General features: G+C 41.0%; 1 long non-coding RNA gene across 1 annotated transcript; it reads right to left on the bottom strand.

Annotated features, from left to right (window-relative positions):
• Window positions 1–9,132: 9,132 nt before the first annotated feature.
• LOC134439831 (uncharacterized) lies at window positions 9,133–10,340 on the bottom strand. The gene is made up of 3 exons (XR_010032875.1): window positions 9,805–10,340; window positions 9,477–9,608; window positions 9,133–9,284 (listed from the first exon to the last, which is right to left on the bottom strand). It is a non-coding gene; the product is annotated as an uncharacterized LOC134439831 (long non-coding RNA).
• Between the last annotated feature and the right edge of the window lie 699 nt (window positions 10,341–11,039).

Here is an 11,039-nt window from a genome sequence, read left to right on the forward strand (position 1 = left end):
TATTAGTATTTTGAACATATTGGCCCTTTTAGGCACATTGTCAACCAAAAATTGTATGAGAGAGAAAGATATGTCAAACCCCACCCATCCAATGCAAAAGAGTCTGCTCAAAGTTTGGTCTCCTAAGGGGGAGTTGTCTAAGGTGAAACTATGAGAAAACTATTACCCTACAGCACGATCGTATTCCAGAACTAAAACCTATATTGAGTTTAAGTTTTCTTCTAAGATAACTTCTGCTGCTTCAGTAATGCGGCCTTCGCAATGTGCCACAGCAAGTGCAACACCCTCATGGGTAGATAAAGACCTGCAGAGATCTACAAATCAGAGATGACTGGTGTTGGATTGAACGTGAAATTTGGCAAAGGGTTTGTGATGATGTGAGGGTGTGTAAGAACCCAAAACGTAATAACTGCCCATAACGTAATAACTGCCCATAACGTAATAATTTGGGCGTAATAAAACCCATAACGTAATAACTTGCCCATAACGTAATAAAATTCCTTACCCATAACGTAATAACGTTCTGCCCATAACGTAATAAGTTATTACGTTATGGGCATGTTATTACGTTATGGGCCTTACACTAAAAAAAAGCTTTGATAATGTAATACCGATGCCCATAACGTAATAATTGCCAGTAACGCACAGATGACTTCAGTATTTGCAATGCACTTTATTATTGTATTGTTCATATTTCGTCTGACCTCTATTGTTGCAGCAAATAACAGTGACTGGATATTTAAGTGGGCTTGCAGAGCAAGGCCAGATTCTAGTAATCTCTAAGTCAGTGGTTCCCAAACCTTTTTCCCAGCACACCCCCTTTCACATTTCAATGTGGTTCGCGCACCCCCTAAGCAAATGTTGCACCACCGCACATTTTGGGTAATCCTGATTTCCAATCGATCTGATGTTTTTTTTCTGCCATAATTAAAATAGAACTTATTGCATGACAAGTCTGTGAGTTAAAAATTACACTTCAGATGGATCCTTCCAATTAAAACTACCTGACGTTCATTCATACTGGATAAAACACACACATATCCACCCTGCTCTATTCAGCTCGGGCACACCCTGGTGACAGGCCGCGCATCCCCAGGGGTACACGCACCACAGTTTGGGAAACCCTGCTCGAAGTACAGTTTATGCTTGCTTGCTTGCTTTATTCTCTTGTGCAGGGCGGTAAAAATAGAAAATGGATCTCCTCCTAGGCCTTTCCAGATAGAGACACCGTTCAAACACTAAAACGACCGGCTCGGCTTGGAGATCATTTGTTCTGCTATAGCGTGTCCGTGTCTCTTGTCGTTTTTCCGCTTTTTGGTGATTTTGTGCAAGTTTGGGTCCCCATTGAAAACAATGGTAGAACCTTCATGAACCAAGGTTCCGCCACTCTAAACATCAGAGGGAGGCTTTTTCGTTCATAAAACATCAACACTTTCACCTAGAAGTTTAGTTGACGCATTGTTAGCGAGCTCTATGGGATGTCTCCAAATTGTCAAAGTTTTATCTCCCAACTCCCATTACTTTTTAAATGGCAGGTGTGTAAAAACGACAGGGCTTTTACATTGGTTTTCCCATTGAGGCTTGAAGTGCCTTTTTCAAGAGGTCAGCGCATGTCCCACAAGAGGTCTATTTGTGACTGAACCGTTTAACCTATAAACTTCATTCAGAGACTGTTAGAGAGATCACACGTATGACTCCGATCAGTAAGCAGGACACGTGCCAATTCCTTTTATTTTTTAGCAACATCAAGCTAAAGACAAAAAAACTGTTTCTGATTCTGCCCTCTGCCTTAGAGCACCATACTAACTGCCATTCAGTCAATCAGAACAGGTGCAGCCAATATAGGGTTCCATCTCAACTGTCACTTTCTCTCAACATTCTATTCTTAACGAGCAACTGCTCTGTAGTTCTAGAAGTCTATTGTTCAGCTCTTCAATGCAATGTAATATTGTCTTGCTGTAATGCTTTTCATAGGCAGCTGCTTGGCCCAATGGTAATAGTCCTGCAATATGGAGGTTGGGAGCTTGGATCCCACTCGGACTCATGTTGATTTTCAAAATTATATCATGCAGTGTTCCTTATCCAGTTTAAAAAATACCATGTATGTCATTTAGTATCAATGACAAAGGTGCTGGATTAGAGATATGGAGGTTGGGAGTTCGAATCCCACTCGAACCCATGTTGATTTTCAAAATTATATATGCAGTGTTCCTTAGCCAACTTCAAATACCATGTATGTCATTTAGTATCAATGGCAAAGGTCCTGGATTACAGATATGGAGGTTGTGAGTTCGAATCCCACTCGGACCCATGTTGATTTTCAAAATTATATTATATGCAGTGTTCCTTAGCCAACTTAAAATACCATGTATGTCATTTAGTATATCCCCAAAACGCAGAGCTACAACAATTTCAAGATGGCTGAATCCAAGATGGCTGAATTGTTTGGCCCATAACTTCTGACTGGGTGGATGGATTTTTTTCCAACATTTCTTTTAGCTTTGTTTTCTCAATAGTACTTTGTTTCATCTCTGCCCCAAAAGGCAAGCCCGCTTCCAGCATTTTCTGCGAGAATGCAATCTATCCTTATCCTCTGCATTTCCTATGTGTTCAATCCAATTCGCCTTTGGCTAAGCCCCGCCCTCTTTAGTTACAGTTGCTAGGTCGGAGAGATAAACTTTCAATGCTGAGATATCAACGTGATTTATGCAGTGACTGCAAATCGCAGCAGTTATTCACCCCTAATAAATTAAAACGCCATTCATTGTGAATATAAGTATTTATTTTCTGAACGGTCATGCGATGCATCACAGCTGTTGTTATGGACTCTTCTCACATGGGTATCGATAGGCATTGTAACCAGCACCATGGTAAGCTGAGCTCGCATATCTTTTGAGCCCTGCCTCAAACTTGCTAGACGAAAACGAAAGCACATAACGTGATGGCTGTTCCTAGTCATCTTCAAGGCTACCACATCAATGTGTAACATTAACGTTTGGTGTTTATATCCTCAGTAGCTTAACAAAATCACGTCCATCAGCTGCTAGTCAAAACACTCCTGCCGTGACCGATAGTTAACTTTGCTAGCGGTGTTTCTTCATTAATTAGGTCAGAAATCCAAAATCCTACTCTGAAACAGGTTCGCGGTTTGCTTACAACCTTACTGAGAAGTGACACGAATGAGATGGTGGCATAATCGGAGCACACAAAGCATGTTTTTGATCCGTGTGCTTTCTAGTCGAGTGTGAGGCTGCCGAGACCCTTCAAGGCAGACTATAACTGCTAGTAATATTAATCCGGTTTTAGGTAAAGAGGAAAGCGATTACCACCTGTTACATCGCGGGGAAACTCGCACCTTTGTCACAAATACCCCAGGCACAATTTCCAATCATATTTTAATAATAATAATACGGCCGTATCTCGCTAACTAGGCTACTTGAAAACATGCGATTTCAGCATTGAGTTCAATGGAGCGCTGTCAAAACTGTCCGAGGTTTGTCCGAGGTCGTCCTTTTGCTGCGCTGTGATTGGTCAAAAAGCACTTTAGGGCGGGCCTTAGCCAAAGGAAGTTTTTAGCTATTATAATAATGACAAATACATAGCCTACAGCAGTGTTTCCCAACCAGGGGTACGTGTACCACTAGGGGTACGCGAGCACACAGCAGGGGGTACTTGGAAAAATTTAATTTTAACAAACATATGGAGCTTAGTTACATTGGGATGGAGAAAGCGATATAGAACTTGACTTAGGGGGTACTCATGGCACAATGAAAAGGCTTGGGGGTACACAAGACAAAAAAGGTTGGGAAACATTGGCCTACAGTATTCAAAATTTCAATTCCTTTAATGCAAACATTTGAACTGCAAATTTCATACATGAACTACACAAATAGTGAAATTAAATGTCTTTTGTTTGTTATACAAAAAATAATGTTAATTAAAATGACAGACTGCTATTCTGTATACAATTCTATTTTACCAGAATACTTTTCATCATATTGAAATGTAAAACACACACACATACTGTAGCATCCTCAACATAAACATTAGGTAAAATGAGTTCAACATAAAATTGGCATTACTTTCCATAAATATCATGGCTGAAGTGTTGGAGTGTGCTGTGATCTTGCTTTGTTCTGACTCAAACTTTTAAATGTAAAAAATGTAAACAAACAAAATATGCATACTCAACATAAACATAAGGTAGAATAACATCCACATACTGTAATACTGACGTTACTTTTTCCAGTAAATGTCCTTGATCTTGTAAATTCCGTAGCCTACATGACTAAGAAGTATCCACGCTTTCATCCATTGGCTGTTCTCGCATAATAAGCCTTTCAGTCGTGTGCTGAGAAGGCTGCTGCGTCCAGCAGTCTTGTACAGCTTCATGATGCTTATTGATATGTCACCTCCACAGTCGCCTTCAAGTAGGCTCTCCACAAGAGCATCTCATATTTTTTTTTTGATTAAACATGGTGCACAGCTGACGGATCAGGTGTGACACTAAAGCGATGGTTCAGGGTAGATTCACCCTAATGCCATTTGAACCGTGACATCCATCCAGTAGTCCACCCAAAGTGTTTTCTGGCTTGGGCGAACATTAGCAGAGTTACCAAGTTATTGTATGGCTATTGGGCATAGTGCTATTGGGCATTCACAAACATCTCCAAACCTACCTCAGAAAATTAACATGTCATGACACCAAACTTCTACAGTAGTACAAATATGGTCTCTATTCACCAAACTAAGCATTTGGAAGTTTGGAAATAGTGCTGGAGTTTATTATTATCAACTCAAGCTGAATAGATTCTGTCCTGCTAAAGCTTTGCCATCAGGGGCAGAGGCAGGATCAACATCAGGGACATAGACTGAGTCACCATCAGACAAGGAGGCAGCTTCAGCACCGTGGCAGAAAACTACTCCGAACCATTTAAATGCCCCGAGCATGGCCATATCTTGTTCAAGGACAAAACCAATACTTTTCTGTAAAGCCTCTGAAGGTTAATAGGGAGCTCCATGACACATGGGTTTTTCAGCACCAGGGGCAGAGGCATCATCAACATCAGAGACAGAGACAGGGTCACCATCAGGGACAGAGGCAGGGTCACCATCAGGAACAGAGGCAGGATCAACATCTGGAGTAGAGGCAGGGTCACCATCAGGAACAGAGGCAGGGTCACCATCAGGGGCAGAGGCAGGGTTACCATCAGGGACAGAGGCAGGGTTACCATCAGGGACAGAGGCAGGGTCACCATCAGGGACAGGGGCAGGATCAACATCAGAGACATAGGCAGAGTCACCATCAGACAAGGAGGCAGCTTCAGCTAAGGCCAAGACCTTTAGGTCTGAATACGTTGAACCGGACCGAACTGTTTGATATACCCACAAAAACTGAAAAGGGACTTGTGCTTCCTATGAGGACTCTTGTGCTTCCTGTGAGGACTCTTTTCAGTGTGTTCTATTTTTATTTTCAAGCAAAATAGTAAAATGGCCCCTGCTGGAAAACAGCCCCCTCTATTCTAATGAATCTATTCTCTTAATCCACTTCAATCTCAAATGTAAACTAGACTGCCTGTGCAGTCGCCTTCGACTGCTTAAGGTATATCCCCGAAACGCAACGCTTCCAGTCCCCCATCATTCCTACCACTCCCGTCCACCTTTTCATAAACGTATATAATAAATACAAAATATTAAAGAAATATATTTAATATACATACTTAGATCAATGACGTGCATAGGCTTAAAACCAAATGACTATTGTGAAAATGAAGCAAAAAATGGGGCAAATGGTAACACTGTTTTAATGGTTCACTATTACAGTGAATATACCACATTAGGTACAGTGTAATAACCATTGTAACAATATTTAATACCATGTAATACCAGTGTAACACCATGTACCAATTTTGTACTACATCATGTATTTTTGTGTAAGTGGTATTACATGGTATTGTATATTGTTACACTGGTATTACACTAGTATTACATGGTATTAAATATTGTACATTGGTTATTACACTGTACCTGGTAATGCATATTGTTACACTGGTATTACACTAGTATTACATGGTATTAAATATTGTTACACTGTACCTAAATAATATGGTAGATTCACTGAAATGGTGAACTGTTAAAATAAGGTAGTACCGGGCAAATCAATCCACCCAGTCAGAAGTTATGGGCCAAATAAAAATTCCGCCATTTTGAAAGTGTTGACTTCCAAACTCGAATCAGTTCATGAACCTACCCTAGAGCATTAACACACCAAATCTGGGACAAATCCGTCCGATTGGTCAGAAGTTATGAGCCAAACAAAAATTTGGCCATCTTGAATTCAGCCATCTTGAAAGTGTTGGCCTCCAAACTCGAATAAGTTCATACACCTACCCTAGAACATTAACACACCAAATCTGGGAGAAATCCATCCGACTGGTCAGAAGTTATGAGCCAAACAAAAATTCGGCCATCTTGAATTCAGTCATCTTGAAAGTGTTGGCCTCCAAACTCGAATACGTTCATGAACCCACCCTGCATTAACACACCAAATCTGGGAGAAATCCATCCACCCAGTCAGAAGTTATGGGCCAAACAAAAATTCGGCCATCTTGAATTCAGCCATCTTGAAAGTGTTGACCTCCAAACTCGAATCAGTTCATGAACCTACCGTAGAGCATTAACAGACCAAATCTGGGACAAATCCATCCGACTGGTCAGAAGTTATGAGCCAAACAAAAATTCGGCCATCTTGAATTCATCCATCTTGAAAGTGTTGGCCTCCAAACTCGAATAAGTTCATGAACCTACCCTAGAGCATTAACACACCAAATCTGGGAAAAATCCATCCACCCAGTCAGAAGTTACGGGCCAAACAAAAATTCGGCCATCTTGAATTCAGCCATCTTGAAAGTGTTGACCTCCAAACTCGAATCAGTACATGAACCTGCCCTAGAGCATTCACCCAAAAAATCTGGGACAAATCCAAACATCCGTTCAAAAGTTATCGCGTTAACACGAAAGACCTTACGCGGCGGCGGCGGACGCGGCGGATGCGGATGCGGCGGCAGCGCACGCAAAACCATTACATACCCGACGCTCCGCGTTTCGGGGATATAATTACCTCCACCAAGGAGGTAATGTTTTCGGTCGCGTTGGTTTGTCTGTCTGTTTTTCTGTCTATTTGTCAGCAGCATAACTCAAAAACTAAGCATTTTTGGACAAAACTTTGTGGGTTTGTTGATAATGACCCAAGGAAGAAGTGATTAAATTCTGGTGGTGATCCAGATCACGAACCGGAACCAGGACTTTTCAAAAGATTCTTCACTATCTAGACACCCCCTAGTGACCAGAAATTGAATTGCGAGAGCAGCACTAAAACAAGGCAGAAATATTTAGGGTGTAACATGGTCAAATGTGTCAAGCAGCATCCTTGGCGGAAGTCTGCGCTCTCTGAGTGCTTCTAGTTACATTTTATTTACTGAATAAAATTTAGATAGTTAACAATTTAGTATTTCAACCAACTTTAGCTAATGTTAACTCAAAACACTTGGCTACACATTTACCATTGTTGCTATTTGACGCTATTGGCTTTTTTATGTTTCAAATGGGCCCAAATGATTACATTACTGGCAGTTATTACGTTATGGGCATCGTTATTACATTATCAACGCTTTTTTTTAGAGTAAGGCCCATAATGTAATAACCCGCCCATAACGTAATAACTTATTACGTTATGGGCAGAACGTTATTACGTTATGGGTAAGGAATTTTTATTACGTTATGGGCAAGTTATTACGTTATGGGTTTTATTACGCCCAAATTATTACGTTATGGGCAGTTATTACGTTATGGGCAGTTATTACGTTTTGGGTTCTTACAGGGTGCAAAAGCTGGAATTGGGCAGATTCGTGTTTGCAAAGAACACATAACTGAGGCCAAGATGGCACATCAATGCAAGAAGGTTTGGTGTGTCCTCCAGCAGTGTCCAGAACGTGGATGAGATGCCAGGAGACATGTCAGGTAGCACAGGAGGAGCCCACCAGAGCCCAACAAAATGAGCCTCGCAGGCCACTGATGTGTGCGATCTCCCTATGCCACCTAATAACGAAAAAGACAGATCTAGCTGCCGAGTTGTAACATACCACTTTGTCTGGCTCTTCATTCAGGTAGACCGTCAGCTCCTCAGCATGCACTCCCTCTTCACATCAATGTTGTCGGTCTGCGTATGAGGGCCGGTCAATGTATGCCAGGAAACAAACATGCAGGAAAAACATTTTAACCAACAGGAAGAATAAACGCAGTACAGGTACAACCACATTAAACAAAGGACACATCTCATTTATCTAGTAGCGTAGTGTATCGTTGGTACTGGCAGTGAAGTGGTACAGTACGTCACTGTTTGATATGGCATGGTGCAGCTCTGACACTTTTCCATTAGCCCCAAGTACTCGGTACCATTTCAGCACTCAGCCCTGGTTCCAAACGTACTGAAGTGATGCCAAAATGTGACGTCTGACCTTAAAAAGGTACACTGTGCAGGAAATGGTCAAAAAAGGTACTGCAACTACGCTGCTAATTGAAACTGGGCTGCCTATTGCCAAATTTGACCTTTTCATGAAAGCTTACCAAGTAATAAACTAATATTTTCTAGTATGGCCCAAATACAGTCATTTCTGCAGCTAAAAATGACTATTTCTGGAAATTCAAAATGGCGGACCATGGAGAAGATCCCCCTTTTCATGTATGAATATATCATAATGAATACTTAGAATTTGATGGTGGTGGTAAGTATTCATGAAAAAGGTAACATCAGTGAATGGGTAGCATGAATTCCGGAAATAAACAACTAAAACTCGTACACAGTGTACCTTTAATTCCCCTGATCATTTCATGGGAATCGCAAGCCAGACAGACATTAGAATCAAATAAAAAAATAAAATAATAATAAAACAGAGCAGCAACCACATCAACTGACCTGCAAAAGACTGTTATATCATTGCCTAGGACTGCTGTGTGTAAAGCCAGCTGTAGTTAGAACTGAGGTGAAGACAATGAGCTCAAAACTGGCTGAAGGATTGAAATTAGTGGTAGAAATGCAATATGATCCAAGACACCCTACTTCTCCCCATTACATTAGATCTCGAAATTTTAGCATTACTGTGATGCATGGCAGTGTGCATGTTTTACCTGAGTCATGGGCACCAGGATCCTCTGTATCTTCCTTGCATGAGAAGCACCTTTCTTGCTGAAGACCCGGAGCAGTGTTGTTGAAAGACCATCCAGCTCTGAGAAGAAATTCAACAGCAAACCAACTGTCATGATCCTCTTGAACTTGGCACTTAACTTGAAACAGGGCACAAAACACATACCTACAAAATACTTGTAACTTAAGACTTGTGACAAAGGTTACAAAAAGGCCTGATGGTCTTACTAAAATGAGGAAATAAACACACAAAAAAAATCAACAAATAACTTACCTCGCACATGTTAAAAAGAGCAAGCCATCTGGATTTAAAAACTGCAATCGTGGGGGCATCACAAATTACTTCATGCCTTCAATGAGCAAAGGTCTTGGTCAGTTGAGCTGAGGACCCAAACGTCTTGAATTTCTGTTGTGACCAGAAAGACAGATAAACCAATATAGGTGAAGGAGACAGCTATGCAGAGAAAAATGTAAAATAATTACAACAGATTTTACACACACACACACACACACACACACACACACACACACACACACACACACACACACACACACACAAGCTAATAGTCATAGATTAGATACTACACAAGAACTTTCATCACCTTTTTCAGGGGCACCTTGTGAGAGGTAGCTGAGGTGAGGACCCTACAAACATCTTGAATGCTGAGGAATTAATATAGGTGAAAGAGACAGTTATGCAGAGAACAAAAACCCAAATAATAGTAACATATTCTACAAAGAAATTCAGTAAATGATTAATTACAAAAAATAACAAATTAACAGTATTTATATTTGCAACAATATGCATTTCTACCTCACTCAAGGTACAGTATATATTGAATGTAAATGCACTGGAATATCCTAAAGTGATCATTGATACAAAAAACTTGCTATGTCCTTTTTACACAACAAATGTAGAAGATCGAGTTTGAGGGAATGAGGGACAGAAGGGCGTTTGCATGTGTGTTTCACTAGATACTACTGGGATTTACTTTCAACTATTTCAAAGGTCATAGCCAATTAGGCCTACATACATTGGTAAGTGACCCACGACATGAATCAAACCAGCTGCAAACTGCAGCATCTAGTTCTACACACGACGCACCCATTCAAACGCGCACCCATACACAAGCACACACAGCCCCTTCTGTCACGCGTCTCACGTCTCACGTCTCGTCTTTTTTCAAACCGAAAAGTTCCACCGGCTAATCAACATTTACTGTGGCCGTACACACACAGTCAGACGGAGCAATACCAAAAATCAGCGGTAACTTTACTTCCCCTGTGTCATTGATGTGTGTAGAGCTACTGATGGTATCTACGACTGTCCTGGATACATTTGAAATCAGACGCACACGGGTCTCGCAACGTCAATGCATAATACAACGTTAATGAACCAGCTGTTGTCACCTAGCATAAATTAGCTAGCTGCCCGTTATGGGCTGCCAGGTAGTTTCTTTCGCTATAACTCGCAAAGTAACCGAAAATAATGTCACACATGCAAACATGCATATAGTACAACATGGGTGACAGCTTCCAAACTCCCAACAATAGTTACAACAAGGAGACTATATCGATAATTAGCCGCTAACCAGTTTGAATTGGTGAGAATTAGCCAGCTAAGCTTACTCTCTTGCTCATAAAACGTATGCCTTGATGCCAAAACTAAGTACACTAACGAAACGGGTGATATAAATGTGATTCTAGGAAAGTCATGATAAATGCAAACAGCCCTACAGTGGTTTACTTTTTTGACTTACCCGCCTTCAGAGTGTCCGCGGATATGTATTCATTCAAAGAACTCGGCAAGCTCGTTGTTTCCGGCTGCCACACACAA

This window comes from Engraulis encrasicolus, chromosome 23 (genome assembly GCF_034702125.1).
Source record: "Engraulis encrasicolus isolate BLACKSEA-1 chromosome 23, IST_EnEncr_1.0, whole genome shotgun sequence".
NCBI lineage: Eukaryota > Metazoa > Chordata > Actinopteri > Clupeiformes > Engraulidae > Engraulis > Engraulis encrasicolus.